Source organism: Pseudorca crassidens, chromosome 18 (genome assembly GCF_039906515.1).
Source record: "Pseudorca crassidens isolate mPseCra1 chromosome 18, mPseCra1.hap1, whole genome shotgun sequence".
NCBI classification, from domain to species: domain Eukaryota; kingdom Metazoa; phylum Chordata; class Mammalia; order Artiodactyla; family Delphinidae; genus Pseudorca; species Pseudorca crassidens.
This window is the reverse complement of record NC_090313.1, coordinates 73,634,606-73,650,071: the sequence shown is the minus strand read 5'-3', so window position 1 is coordinate 73,650,071 and position 15,466 is coordinate 73,634,606. Positions and strand designations below refer to the sequence as shown.

The following is a 15,466-nucleotide window of genomic DNA, read 5'->3' as shown; positions in this document are numbered from 1 at the left end:
CGCTCTAAGCACAGTTTCCAGGTTCTCGAGGGGTGGGAGGCACCGCATGGTTGGGGCTCCATGGGGACACCCACCAGGGGACAAGCTGGTCCTCTGAGCTGAGTAGCCACAGCGAGATGCCAGAGGGATGGGCAGGTTCGTCCTTACTGCTCTTTTTCTCCTGTGTCTGTGTGTCTGTGTGCGGGCGTGCGTGTGTGTGAGACTGAAAGTGCGTGTGTGTGACTGAATGTGTGCGTGTGTGTGAGACTGAATGTGCGTGTGTGTGCATGTGTGTGAGACTGAACGTGTGTGTGTGAGACTGACGTGTGTGTGAGACTGAAAGTGCATGTGTGTGAGACTGAATGTGTGTGCGCGTGTGTACACGTGTGTGTGAGACTGAACGTGTGTGTGTGAGGGACTGTGTGTGTGTGTGTGTGTGGAGGTAGGAGCCAGTCACTCGCCACCACAGTTTCTTCTCACTAAATGAAGGGAGACTTTGAAGTTCTTACTCTTTTTCCTGTCGGTGCTAAAGCCTTGAGATTCTGTGGAGCTCGTCCCAGGAGAATTTAAAACCAGAAACAGCGAGCCCGCGAGTGCTTTCAGCAGCTCCAGCTTACAGAGCGCTCCAAACCCACAAGAGAAAAAAGAACGCTTTCAGGTCCTCTTCCTCTTCCACTGGCGTCTGCAGCAGCCAGCGCCTTCGGCACAATCTCCTGCTCCCTGGGAGGCACCACTCTTGTGGTTTGGTTTCACATCTGTCCTTGAGCCGCCCTCCAGCGGGTGAGGCTGCCGCCTGCAGCGCGGGCCTGAGGCCGGTGTGAGCTTCGCCCTCGGCCCGGGAGGCGAGTTCCCAGGCGGCCCCCTCGCGGCTCAGTGCCCCCTTTCCTTGACCACGGTAAAGAAGGACAGTAAAGCCAAGGACTTGCGTTGCAGAAGGAAATAGACCCAGGGGCGTGCAAGAGCAGGGAACGCCGTGATGAGGGCTCCGCAGCACATCTGCGCAGCTCCGTTTCATTCACTCCTGGATCCCCAGTGGTCCCACCATCCCAGACTCGCAGGATGTCGGAGGAATTGGGATCGCTCACGTGAAGATGTTGTGGCCTCACGTGCCAGCCCTCACGGGAGGGCTTTGCGCTGCTTTCCCTGCCGTTCCTCCTTTGCTTTGTCTGCCCTGTCTCTGTGGATGTGGTTCAGGGAGCGGGGAGGGCGGATGAGTAGGGATTGATCGCCCAGAAACGGTCCTTCTTATGACGCTGGGCCCCCCTTGGTCTTGTCAAGCTCCATCCAGTGGAAAGACCAGCCCAGGTACAGACCCCACCCAGTGGTTTATGGGGGTTGATGTGTAACTCTGGTACACAAGGCACACAAGGTTTTACGGAAACACCCGAAGGAACTTTTTGGCCAGCCCACTACACTCAGATACAGTCTAAGAACAGTATGGTCCAGCTGCGATCTCGTCCTCCTAGGCGCCTTCATTAATTCATTACACTTGAGAAACAGTGACTGTGTGCCTTCCGTGTGCCGGCCCTCGTTCAGGATGCTGGGGGGCGCACAGGTGAACAGACCCGCCGTGGATCCTGCTCTGGGCCCAGGCGGTTGGCTTCCTTTCCTAATGCTGAGGAAGTGCCCAGGGAGGAGAACGCGTCTGTCTCCTCCCCGCCCCAAGTGTGTGGATATTGGGGTTCAGTGCCTGCCCCAGCTCCCACGTTTGAGCGCCCCATCTCCACCTTTGGTCTGCAGGGAGCCAGAGCTCCACCACCCCTGCGCCCAGCAGGCTTCTGGCCCCGGGCCTGGCCTTGCTCTTTCAGGCGTACAGCGCCCTCTGTTGGTGACCCACATGTAATACCCTGGCCTTCAGCTGGGACACCGTGCAGCCCTGGTAGCCTTTTCTGCTCATCTGAGCCCGGTGTGTGCTGTTCACCCATCCAGCCATCTATCTGTCCGTCCAAACAGCCACTGCTGAGTGCCAGACCCTGTCCGAGGGGGTGAGGATATAAAAATGTAAAGATAAATTTTCTGTCTTCATCACAAGGTAAATTTTCAGTCTTCTCCCAAGTTTCAAGTTCAGCTCCGTTCCCCTGAATGAGGATCCCAGTGCTGGTGGCTGGATGGGGCCTGGGATGCATTCCAGGTCCCATTATCTCTTTCAGAGGATGTGGCCTGAGGGTCCTCTCGTCAAGTGGACCCTTCGTGGTTGTCCTGTGCATCCTACAGTTTCCCAACCTAACTGGGCAGATCTGTCCCCACTCTGACTCTGTGCTACATGTAGAATAATGGGCTTAATTCCCCTGGGGGGACAAACTCCTATCCCCCAAAACTACCTCCCCCACCCCCGCCGCCCTGGAACTCCTCCCTTCCCCTCCCTAATGGGAGCCCACTGGCCATGGGCGTGAGCAAAGCCGGGCAGGTCCCAATCAGGATCTCCTGCCACCTTCCCTGCAGCCACCCGCTGCCGCTGGGCTCTGTGCGCCTGCCATCCCCACCTTCAGGTTGCTGGTTCGCCACCAACCCCTCCATCTTCTAAAGGCAAATGCACACACCTTGACTCTCAGCGGTGACCGTGGGGAAGCTCACACTCCCTTTCTTGCACCAGCAAGCCTCAGAAAAACGCAGGCGTTGTGACTTGGGGCCCCCCAGAGGCCAGCAGGGGTTACCACATGCCCTCAAAGTGAAGACAACCTCTCCTCAGAGGGACCAGCCTTTCAAGTACAGAGTGTTTCTCGCCGGCAGAAACACAGGGCCCAAGACTTTTTCTGTCTTTCTCTTCCGGTATTTCTGCGGTTTAACTCTTTTTAAAAAATATTTTATTATGGTTGATTTACAATGTTGTGTTAGTTTCAGGTGTACAGCAAAGTGGATCAGTTATACATATATATATATATCCACTCTTTTCAGATTCTTTTCCCATGTAGGTTATTACAGAATATTGAGTAGAGTTCCCCGTGCTATACAGTAGGTCCTTGTTGATTGTCTATTTTATATATAGTAGTGTGTATATGTTCACCCCAATCTCCTGATTTATTCCTCCCTCCACCCCGGTTTAACTCTTTTTAAGCTTTTGTTTCAATATAGCGGCTTGAATTCATATATTATACAATATATTATACATATAATTATACATATATTATACAATATATTCATATATTCCTTGTATGAATATATACAATTCATATGTTTATATATTACATGAATTGTATAATATATGAATTATACATACATTATACAATTCATACATTCATACATTATACAATATATAATATATGAATTCATATGTGATATAATTCACCCATTTAAAGTGTATGATTCCATGGTTTTAGTATATTCAGAGTCTTGTAACCATCACCACAATCAACTTTAGAACCTTTTCCTCCCCCCAAAAAGAAGCCTGTCGCCCCCATTAGCTGTCACCCCCCACTTCCCCCCAGCATGCCGAGCCCCTGGCAACCACACACCTCCTTTCGCTCTCTGTGATTTGCCTGTTAGGGATAACTCGTGTGATTGGAATCACATAATATGTGGCCTTTTGTGTCTGCCTGGCTTCTGTCACAAAACAAGCTCTTTCTCCTTATTTCATCTGCAATTTAATTAGACTGATAATATCAACCTAAACGGGACACTTGTAGAGTGAGAGCGGTGCCCTTGATAATTACCCTGTGACATCAGGCACGCACATGGGCCACCCCTAGTCAAAGCGGCAGAGGCGTGAACGTCCTGCCTTCAACTGGAAATGGTTGCACCTCACATCCACTGTGAAGCCACCTGCCTCCCCTTCCCTAAATCAAAATTCCCCAATCACCCTCAGCAACCTCGGGTCTCACCAGGAAGTGAAGTTAATTTAGTTGTAGAGTTGCTAATGCTCTGTTCACAGCTGAAGCGTGCTCGTGATTTATGGGAGAAATAAGACTCATTTCCCCCAGAGATGAAAACTGGCAGTTGTATTTTTCATTTTGGAAGCATGGAATTTGACTGCACAGGGTGCAAACTGCAAAGGAAAGCGGGCGCAGAAAACACAGCTTTGTCATGACAAACATGAAAGGGATGGCACGAACTGTGGGCCTTCAGGATGAGCCTCTCGGAGGCCTAATCGGGTGGGTCACACGTCGCAGCTCTGAAAAGGGCAGCATGACTATTCATTGTTGGGCTGTTAAAGGCGCCTGGCTTGGAGTCATCTCTCGCCGTGCCTGTCCCTCCCAGGTTCTTTTATGTACTCTCAGAAAATGGTTTCAGTGTTCGTAAACCAATGAAAAATTTATTATTTTTACATCATAAGTATCTGCTGGGTGGAGATAGAAGTGATGCCTTTAGGACAACAGCTTCTCACGGTCGCTGCTGACTCATGAGCACGCGGTACGGTTCAGAAGTAGATGTGTTTAACTATCGATGCCTGCCCCTCACCCCGCCTTGCTGCAGTAAGGCGTTATGAAATAAGGCGATCTCTACCACCAGACACCTGCATCACTGTCATCAAACGAGCATTGATGGTCCCCCCACATGCAGGATGCTCTGCACCATGCTGACGGGGCTGCAAACAAAATACACTTGGGCTGCCCTGGAACGCTACACACACAGACACGATTATATATAGTAACCAAGAAGCCATCTTCTCCAAATCTCTGGCTCCCATCATGCCCCTGCCTCAGCCTCGAGCCTGAATTCTCTAAGGAACCGAGTGATGGTTCTGTGATTTGTGTTCTGAATTCACTACCCAGGTCGATTGAGGGCCACCTGTCAGTGTGGCCAGGGATCACCCCCTGTGGAAGCTGGTTTTGATTCCCGCTCTTCAGATGCAGGGAACGTCCTTGGAGCCAGACGTTGCGTCTAGACGCTTCCAAGCCAAGGAGGACCCTCATACCAGTGCGGTTCTGGGCCCCAGATGCCCACGTGCTCCTCTGGTGTCCCAAGCAGCTTTTGTTTGTGTGTGTTTTGTGTCTGAGCTCATCCATCTGGCTCCCCTTCTGCCACCTTTTCTTCTGTTTACACCCACAATCTCAATTTGTCTTCCAGCTCTTTCCAAACCAATTAGGCTATGGACAGATTTAGTCCATTTCTAGGCCAGATGCTCAAATACATCCTTTTCTGCATTAAAAATAATCTAAGTAGGCTCCCAGCCAGCGCAGGATTTACAGACCCTGGAAATTCTAGGAGAAATCCGCAGAAATCTTTCTGATTCTGGCGCAATCCCCACATTCATTCAGCAGGGGGAAAAAAGGCATTGATTTCATGGGAGCATGGAAAGCATCTTAAGTGTTGGTCAGAGCACCCAGTCTCTCACAGTGAGAAGATCTGGCCTGGACCACCTGGTACCTTTCTTTCCCGATGCGATATTCCTCTCCAGTGAGGTCACGCACCGCTCCTGGGCAGGGCAAGCCGCTTCTCCCAGCATTTGTGTATCCATCCCCTCCAGCCGGGGAAGCTGGGGTTTTCTTGTCAGCACTATGCTCTCCACTTTGTTGCTTATTCGGGTGCTGTTTATACAGATACGTCATATTCTCTATGTGTGTCGCGTGTTTAAGCTAGGACCATCATTTCTCACCTCATCTTAAAGCTTCAGGAAAGGGTTTGCTGATGAAATGGGTATGGTGTTCCAAGGAGAAAGAGCTCACGTCATCATGCCCAGGGGAGGAAAACAATTCCTTAGCTGGAGCCCAGCGGAGAGCTTGCAGAGCAGGTGTTTGTGCCTCTGGGAAAAAATCATACGATGCTGCGGGTTTCCTTGCTGACGGGAGAGCTGCCCACAGGCAGATACCTCCTGGCCATTCATGCTCACACAGAGGCCTCCCTCGGCTTCCCAGGGAGAAAAGCCAGTGTCAGAATCCAGTGTGCGAAAGACTCCAGCCTACTTCCAGGAACCTCAATTAGGTGTCGTAGGTGAGGCCCCGGAATCTGCAGGTGAACTGGATGCAGGAGTTGCCAGCTGCAGAATCTGGCCACGCTGTACCATGGCCTCCCTGGATCCCCCAGGATGCTGAGCTCCAAACACAGGTGCTGTCGTGCTGCCTGGAGGTCCAGTTGGGAGCCTCAAGGGTTAGAGCAGAGGGGGGACACATCATACCTGGGGGCCAGGTGGAGCACCCTGCGTGCAGCCCATGGGCACCGTGAAGGGCCCCTCATCAAACGTACAGGCAGAGAAACGCTGTCCCAAGTCACCCCACAGGAGCCATGGGTCCAAGCGTCGGAGGAAAAGAGAGGGGTCAAATGTCACCCACGATTGTCCCAACACCATAGGTTAACCCCGAAGGTCAAGGCTTCTCAAACAAAACCAGCTCTCATTTATAGATTGAGACTGACATTGCCCCTAACTGCATTCTATACTGTATGTATGAGCCGCGTGGTGTCATTTACTGAGCATTTACTCTGGGCCACAAGGTGGGGCATCCTTCCTGTGGGAGGCGATGGCGTGTGAAGACCCTGAAGAGGACGGTGCTCCCCCCGCCAACCCCACCATCGCTCTCTCCTCGAAGTGTGGTCTGAGGCTGGCAGCGTCAGCATCACCTGGGGGGAGCGTGTTCGAAATGCAGGCTCTCAGGCCCCCAGCCCCCCTGAGTCAGAGTCTGCCTTCTAACCAGACCCGCAGGTGATTTGAAAGCAAGTTAACAATTGAGACGCACCGTTCCGCTCCTCCGAGGACCCGTGGAGGCTCCCATCTCCCCATCAGTGATGCTTTTTCTTGTTTCTGTCTGAACAAATAAATGTGCCTCAGCCCATACTTTTTTTTTTCTTTTAAAGGCACAAGCCCAGATTCCTATTAATAAATAAATTCCCAGTGAGTGATTTCCAAAGCCAGAGGGGACACGGCATGGCTGAGCTCCAGGGGGAACGGGTGTCGACTGCAGCAAATGGCACCGTCCCCAGCACCGCCCAGGGTGTTTTATAAACGGCCAAGTCTATCCCCTTATTAAACAGCCGCCCCCGAGCCCCCAGCCATAGAAACACAAGGCCCGCATTTCCTGACGCTGTGGACTTGGACGGGGCCTCCTCTGCGGCGGGGAAGCCAGTGGCAACGGGAGCCTGCAGGGACCCGGCTCTGTGCCCTGCTCTGAACACAGGCATGTTGGAGGCCGATGGGGGTGTGCCCAGGATGGGGCCATCGGCCGGGCTGTGACAGGCCTCCGCTGGTCTCACGCTCCATCCAGGATAAAGCAGGCTTGAGCTTTACCAGCTCCCCTGGGTGACAGATTAAGTGTGACCCGTTGGACGGAGTGCTCGTCTCAGGCTGGCGGGGAGAAGGCTTCCGTGCCGGCCTCAGGGCTGGAGCTACTGTGCCTTAACCATCTGTCTACAGCGGTGGCATCGTCCTCACCTCCCACCTGTTCTACCAAAGAGTCAAGGACCCTAGGGACCGGATTTCAAACACTTCCCTGTGGCCCGGGCCACATCCAGAAGTTCTAAGGATGTCATCTAGTCCTGATACAGACTTGCTTGGTATGGGTCTCCTGCGGTTGCTATAATCAGTATTAGAATCAAGGTTAGAAGTCGTTGCTGAGAAGTGGCGGCAAGGCAGGAGGCTCGTCAACGAGCCCGTCAGCGTCAGATGCAGAAACTGCTGCGAAGAAAACGTCTTTGCTGAGTCCTCAGCCTCAAAGTGGTGACAGTGTTAACTCTCTCGCAAGGCTTTTCAGAGGAACAGAGGAGGAGATATCAATGCAATTGCCTCGTGCGTATTAGGGATGTGGTAAATGCTTGTAGGATCTGGAACCTTCCTCTTTACCACTGAGTAGAACATGGAATAGGGAAAATCCATTTTGGAGTCAATCCCCAAGGCTCGGTTTCCGGCACACGACGTGGGTATCACGTGAAGGCGATTTGACCCAAAGGTATTAGTGTTCATGGCGGAGCTGTGCTGTGTTTACAGGGGGCCCTGATGCAAGGCAGAGGCTCAGCTCCGTCACAGCCTCATCAGGAGACAGTGGAAACTCAAACACTATGGATTCTTTCCTGCCAGGCTTTTTTTTTTTTTTTTTTTTTTGGAGTGTAGTCACTTTACAATGTTGTGTTAGTTTCTGTTGTACAGCAAAGTGAATCAGCTATACGTATACATATATCCCCTCTTTTCTGGATTTCCTTCCCATTTAGGTCACCACACAGAGCATTGAGGGGAGTTCCCTGTGCTATACGTAGGTTCTCATTAGCTATCTATTGTATACATAGTTGTGTATATATGTCAGTCCCGATCTCCCAATTCATCTCATTCCCTCATCCCCCCTTGGTATCCATACATTTGTTCTCTACATCTGTGTCTCTGTTTCTGCTTTGCAAATAAGTTCATCTGTATCATTTTTCTAGACTACTCAGCCATAAAAAGGAACGAAGTTGGGCCATTTGCAGAGACGTGGCTGGACCTAGAGACTGTCATGCAGAGTGAGGTAAGTCAGAAAGAGAAAAACAAATGCCGTAAAATACCGCTCATATGTGCAATCTGCCAGGCTTTTCTGGAACACCGAACCCCCTTGATCTGTCTACCTTCCCACCTGTGGGCTCACATAAGCCAGTAGAGGGCAACCTTCCCCACGGGAGGTGTTACCTAAGGCAGGGCCAGCTGTGTGGACAACTTGCGATTTTCCCGCGGGCAGGTTAGTACCACATCCTGTCAGCCAGGCCTGTTCTGCTTTTTACAGGGAAACAGCTGCCTTCTTGTGCCCAGCCTCTCCCAACAGTGTGTCATCACAGGCCACTCCTGGGCCGCTAGGTTCTGTGTGGTGGTCAGAGGCAACCAGCGGCCCCGCTCAAGAGAATTTAATTCTCACCGTATGTGTAAGGGCCGACGCAGTAATTTTGCAAACATTGTTTAAGTATTTGGGAACGTTTTGTTCATTAGACAACCAAAGTGCTTAAAAAGAAAATTAAACATATTTTCATTATAAAAGCACTATGAAATGTCCAAGGGAATTTAATTAGCCAAAAGTTCTAAAGTCCTTTTGTAAACAATTACTTGAATTTAAATAGATTTCTAAGTGAAATCATAAGATTTGTTAAGTTCGACTGAAAAGCTTGAGAAAACCTGGGTTTTACAATGCGTTACTTTAAAAAAAAATTGAACACTGTATTCATTTTTAACACCAAAGTCGCCTGCTTTGGTACTCAGTCTCCTTTCAGGACCACAAAAAACATGCAACAGCAAAGGTGCATAGGAGAAACCGGGTGATGTGTTTCCCCAGGGAAACATGATTTTTCTTACCTGTTCTGAGTCTTATTCTTTTCCCACTGGATCTGGTTTTGCCCTTTGAGGGAGAGAAGAAAAGTGTGAATTCAGTGTGTTGTCAGAGACGGACGATTTCACACGCTGAGCTCTATTTTTCTGCTAGAAAGTAATTCCTTCCTCCCTATCTCCTCCTAATAAATGATCTTCCATCTTGATTCTGTCTCCCTGAGATATGTCATCTACTTCTGGATCCGAAAGCTCTATGACTTCTCTTCCAAACACCGGTCCCCTGACTCAGATACTAGCCGTCCCTAGGATGGGATGCTGTCATCTCGAATTCAACACATCTCTGTGATCTCCTGTGCCTCCTTTTTCATGTCACCCGGCTCAGAACCTCAGGCATCTTTAATGTCTTTGCCGTGGACCACTTTTATTTAATAAGATCATTCGTTCTTAGAATTTCCTTACCACCGCCATTACCGTTAGAGGCCAAGTCCTTACTTCCAGACCACAAGAACTTTTTTTTGGAGGGAGGGGGATTTTTTTTGATTGATAAATAATTCACATCCCATTGAAATTCACTTGCTTAAAGTATACAGTTCTGTGTGTGGTTTTTACTATATCCTCAGATATGTACAAATATAACCACCACCCACCCCCAGAACACGTTCATCAGCCCCCAGGGAAATCCTGAACAATGACTTTTGAATGAGCTGTATTGCTGCTGGTCTTTGCACTCAATTAAATACACCTAGAGGTGGTTTGAGGATTAAGCCATGTTCGGTTCAAATTCCGAGAGCGCCATGTTGTCCTTAGCCGAGGTGACTGTGGTGTCATGTCTCTGAACCCCAGCAATACGACATTACTATTTTTGTGGCCTTAATATTTCCCGTGCCCAGTTTTATCATCTGTAAAATAGGATAACAATGGTACAGTATGAGAATAAGATAAACTGGCATGACGTGAGCAATCAATGGACATAAGTTGTTATTTTATAAACTTCTCATCCAACCATATAACTTTAATGCATCTTCTTAGAATTTTAATTTTGAGATGACTGTAAATTCACATGCCATTGCAAGAAATCATACAGAGAGATTACTCAGTTTTCCCCAGTGATACCATCTTGAAAAACGATTGTCCAAATCACCACCAGAAAATTGACATTGATGCGCACAAGATACAGCATTTCTGCCATGACAAGGATGCTTCATGTTGCCCTTTCATAGCCCCCCACTCACTCCTTAGCCCCTGGAAATTCTGAATCTGCTCTCTGTTTTATCATTTCAATCATGTTAAGTCAATGCGACCATAGGGTGGTTGGGATTGACTTTCTTCACTCAGCGCAGTTCCCTTGAGTTCCATCCAAGTTGCCGTTTGTAGACGCTGGGTTCACTTTCCTTGCCGAGTAGTGCCCTTCGCTGTGGATGGACCACACGTTGTTTGACCATCTGCCCCAGGTTTCCAGATTTTCACCATGACAATAATGCGTATTTATTCAGACTTCACTGCTGAGAAAGAACTCTTTCGTAGATCTCACCTGTCCAATACAATAGCCCTGGGAGACAGACCAGGCCATGTTAGCCTCACTTTATAGTGAGAAAACAGATTTGCCCAGTGTCACATAGGTTGTGCATGACAGAGCTGTCCCTCAGATCACCCGAATAAATACCCTGTGCTTTTTTTCACCATATCACTCTGCTTCCTTTATAAACTCATTCATTCAACAAACGTTTCCAGAGTGCCTGAGCTCCAGGAACACAAAAATGACAAGACACTGTCCTTCCAGAGCGTATGTTAGAGGGCAGTCAGGAATTCAGATAACAAAATAACAACCCAGAAAGGTAATGACTGTGATGCTCAAGGTGGGAAAAGAGAAGATGTGTTTGAATATGTGTTTGGGGGCAGCCTCACCAGGTCCCTGCACGTTGTGGGCATGGGAGCTGGTGACAGTATCATGCAGTTGAAGGCAGTGGTATGTGTGTGCTGCTGTATAGAAGGTTCCACTGAAATTTCCCATGGAGTGTGACAGTTCCCTGAAGGTCATTGGCTGAGGACAGATGCAGCCTGGGGCCAGATATGCTAATTTCTGTGACTATGCGAGTCCCCAGAATAAGCAGAGCCTTGTACGCAGAGACCCAGAGAAATACAACTTTCCTCGGGTGGCTTCCGCAAGAGGAGGAGAGACGTTCGCATTTGCCGAGAGACCCGGACCTCAGACCCTGGAGAAAAAGGGACCCTAAGGAAAGCACTGGGTCCACACAGGAAGCGAGCCCCAGGGCTTCTCAGACCCACACCGCGTCTCCAGGACAGCACACAGCAGTGGAATTCCCGCCACCAGTTTCAGAAATGACGCTGAGAGCAAGCCTGTCTTCACAAAGCTAGTCATCGTGTTGGGGAGACAGACCAACAGACACACGCGGCGTACCCAGTGTGACGGGTGCCATTCCAGGGCCCACAGGGTGAGCGCTGAGGACATGTGACAGCCCAGCAGAACGGTGCTGCAGGGCAGGCGGGACATTTGAAGGAATGTGGGAAGAGTTAAGAGCTAAGGCATAGCACCCCTCATCAAGTTTGTTGCCCACGGCCTCCCACCCCGTTCCTATCCGGGCAACACTAAAGAGAAAGCAAGAGCCCTGGATTTCTCAGCTGGGCAGGACCAGCTACTTCAGGTCACAGCCCTGCCCTCGGGGGCTTATTCTCCACAGTTATTGGCCGGCCTCGGAAGCATCCTTCCTCTGCTGCAAGAAAGGGCTCTTGTTCGCTGCTGAATGGCTTCGTCAGCCTGCTTCCTGCCCACATCAGCTTGGAAGCCCAGAGGCTTCTTTTCGTTTTTGAACCACCTCCACCCCTTTAAGTTCAAACTGATGACGCCGCCGTCAATTCAAACCTTATAAACATGGTATGGGTTTCCCCGGAATCAGGAGTTTATAAAAGTCACACTCACAAATATTTTGAGATGGGTCCCTGTCTGGCTTGGGATTAGATTTAGGATGCTGTAGGGTAACACCCTTAAGAGGCTTAGAAGTCCTTTGACCAGCTGAGAGGTCTCGGAGACATGCCATTAAATATTCCTGAAATCGTAAAAGAGAACCACATCCTTGAGAGGACCCTTTTTTTTTTTTTAATTTATTTATTTATGGCTGCGTTGGGTCTTCGTTGCTGCGTGCAGCCTTTCTCTAGTTGCAGCGAGGGGGGCTACTCTTCGTTGCGGTGCGCGGGCTTCTCATTGTGGTGGCTTTTGTTGCAGAGCGTGGGCTCTAGGCACGTGGGCTTCAGTAGTTGTGGCTCACGGGCTCAGTAGTCGTGGCTCACGGGCTCTAGAGCGCAGGCTCAGTAGTTGTGGCGTACGGGCTTAGTTGCTCCGCGGCATGTGGGATCTTCCCAGACCAGGGCTCGAACCCGTGTCCCCTGCATTGGCAGGTGGATTCCTAACCACTGGGCCACCAGGGAAGCCCGAGAGGAACTTTTACCCTAAGGCCGTCTTACTTTGAGAACAACTTGCCTTCTGGAAAGGCTGGGAGTGTGAAGCAGTTTAATTTTGAACCCAGAAAATCCTGGCTTCTTTATATATTCTCTAAATTATATTTGAAAACTGAAAAATTCTTCTTCTAGTTCATTTCTCTTTATCTGTCCCTTATCTGCTGAAAGAAATCAGTTGACACTTTCAACCTTCTGCCCAAAACTTTCTTGGCCAAATCGCTATCCATTAGCTATGGCTGGTTTTATTTTCCACATTTCCACACTTGTCACAGTTGAGCAGGTGACAGCTTTGCTAAACTTCCCACCACTACATCACACGGATTTTTTTTCCTCCAGCTTCCGATAGCAATTTCCTCTCTGCTTTTACAGGCCCGACAACGATCTTCCTAAAACTCTTTTAAGCCAGTGCCGTACGGTTTACGTTTTTAAATGTCAACACGCCGTTCCTGGTACCAGTTTCCATTCTGGTTATCTGTCGCTGTGTGGCACACTGCCCGAAAACCTGGTGCCGTAAAACAGCAATATTTTCTTCTCTCTCACGGTGCTGTGGGCTGACTGGTCCCAGGTGAGCGGTGCTCATGGGGGTCTTTCCTGTGATCGCAGGCAGATGTTGCTGGGGGCTGACGTCGAGGATGTGAGACCAGAGAAGAAGGTCAGGGTTAGACCGTGACAGATCAGTGTGCCTGGTTAAGGAATGTTAACTTTAAAACATAGTCAGTAGGGATTCCTGGAAGAATTCTGAGCAAGGAAGTGAGGTTATTAGCCCTTTCCTAAGAAAATAATGAGAAGCCGAGTGGGAGTGGAGGGAGGGAGAGGCCGGAGAGGCGCAGGTTGTTAGAAGGCCTGGGGGTGGGCAGAGGCGGTGGGGTGGGGGGAGAGATGAAGTTTAAGGGTAAAAGTGATGTCCAGGCTCGTCTGCTTCTCTCCATCAGTCCTGGCAGCTTCTGCTGGGGGCTGCACCCAAGTTCTCCTCTTCAAGACTCTAGGAGTGTGCTCAGGGTGGAGAGTGCTTCCAGAGGGCACTTCGTGGGGCTCAAAGACCACGCTACCCCCGTGTCCTTGTCACGGGCTGAACTTAACTCACGCCCTCTGCTGTCATCTCACTTGTCAGCTTGATTCCAACTTTTGACGACTCTTTCCTCCCCGAGATACTCTCTTCCTTGCATGCCGTGTCCAAGACACCCCATTCTCCTTCTTCTTCTGCCCCCTGCCTGCTTCTTCTCTGTCTCTCTGCGGATGTGGCATCCTCTACTTGGCTATTCCATGTCAGAGCCCCTCAAGCTCAGCCCTGGGCTCTCCTTACCCTTGTCTTGGAAACTTGACTCTGAACTCAAACGACTTCCAGTACTTCTTTGCTCTCATGACTCTTGTAACAGTTAGGATTGGGTTTGACTGTAGATGAGAGAAAACTCCAAGTATCAGTAGCCTAAATGCTATAAAAGTATTTCTTTTCAGGGATCTAGTCTTCTTGTCGCTCTGCCATCCTCAACCTAGGACTTTTACCTCATGGTCCAAGATGACTTCTTGGGTTCCAGCCATCACAACCACATTTCTGTCAGCAGTCAGGAATAAGTCAGGAGGAAGGACACACCCTTTCCTTTAAGGATACTTGACAGAAGTCATACCTGGCACTGCTTATACTTCATTGGTTAAAGTTTAGTCAGGTGACCACCCTGGCTCAAGGGAGGTTTGGAAATGTATGGCCAGCTAAAAATTAGATGTTCTAAAACTAAAGAAGAAGGAGTAAGTGGATGGACAGCAGGTTCCAGCTAGTCTTTGCTACATCTCCCAGATACATACCTCCAAGCCAGACTTTTCTATAGCCCCTGCCACTTTGGTACTCAAATCTCAGGACCAAATATCCAAGACTGAACTCATGATCTCTCTCAAATGTGTTCCACTTCTGGTATTTCCTTTCTCGGTGAAGGGCACCCCAGTCTCTCCAGCCGTGCAAGCCAGACACCTAGGCGCCGTCGCTGGCTCCTAGGATGGGTAGCGTTAATCGTTCACGGTTCATCCTTGCCGTGGCTTCCCTGGGCAGAGTCCGATCCGCTGGCCCACTGCCTTTGGGCTTTGCCGTTCGGCATCCTGGGGCTGGTGGTATATGAGCAGACACTTATTAGGCCTTGTCCAGCCAGAGGCTTGAAATGTGCTTCTGTGTTTTGGCCTGGCCTCTTGCCCTTCTGACATCCACCGTGGAAGAGCTTGGCCCCAGGTAACTGCAGATTCTAGAACGAGAAATACATGGATTGCCTGCAACCCGAAGCAGAAATGCCCCCAACCAACCTGCAGACCTATAACAAGAAAAATGAGTATTGTAACCACTGAGAATTTGGGGTTGTTCGTTATCCAACATTACAGTGGAAAACCACTGTAACTGTGTGTTATTCTACTGCAGTGGAAACCTAATTAGTAGAGTTACCTTGTACTTCCATATCTGCTCCTCCATTTAGTCCTGTCAGTTTATCTCGGTAATATCTCTAGAATCTCATCACATCTCTCCAGCTCCAGGACCACCATTACCTTAGCCCAAGCTATGGCCACTTTGCCTGGGCCACTGCAAAGCCTCCCGCCTGGTCCCACACCTCTGCTCTGGCCCCTTGGCGTACAGCTCTCCACCCTGCAGCCAGACACCCTTTGGAAAAGGTCAATCTTAGTTATTTCTTTATTTGCTTGTTTGCTTGGTTTAGGTCACGCCTTGCGGCTTGCAGGACCTTAACTCCCTGACCAGGGATCAAACCTGGGCCCACGGCAGTGAAAGCGCCTTGTCGTAACCGCTGCACCGGCAGGGAATTCCCGCCAGTCTCATTTTACAGAGGGATGGGGCTCTCCGCTTTCTTGTCCCAGGCGATTCTTTTATTCTCA

The 15,466-nt window shown here is 49.8% G+C and overlaps 1 long non-coding RNA gene across 9 annotated transcripts in view; it reads left to right on the top strand.

Annotated features, from left to right (window-relative positions):
• Positions 1–15,466, top strand: part of LOC137211263 (uncharacterized) — a 163,535-nt gene that overhangs the window by 38,873 nt on the left and 109,196 nt on the right. For all 9 annotated transcript variants that reach the window (XR_010936995.1, XR_010936998.1, XR_010937000.1 and 6 more), the window contains exon 3: positions 8,263–8,342. This is a non-coding gene — a long non-coding RNA (uncharacterized lncRNA). The remainder of the gene's footprint in view (positions 1–8,262; positions 8,343–15,466) is intronic.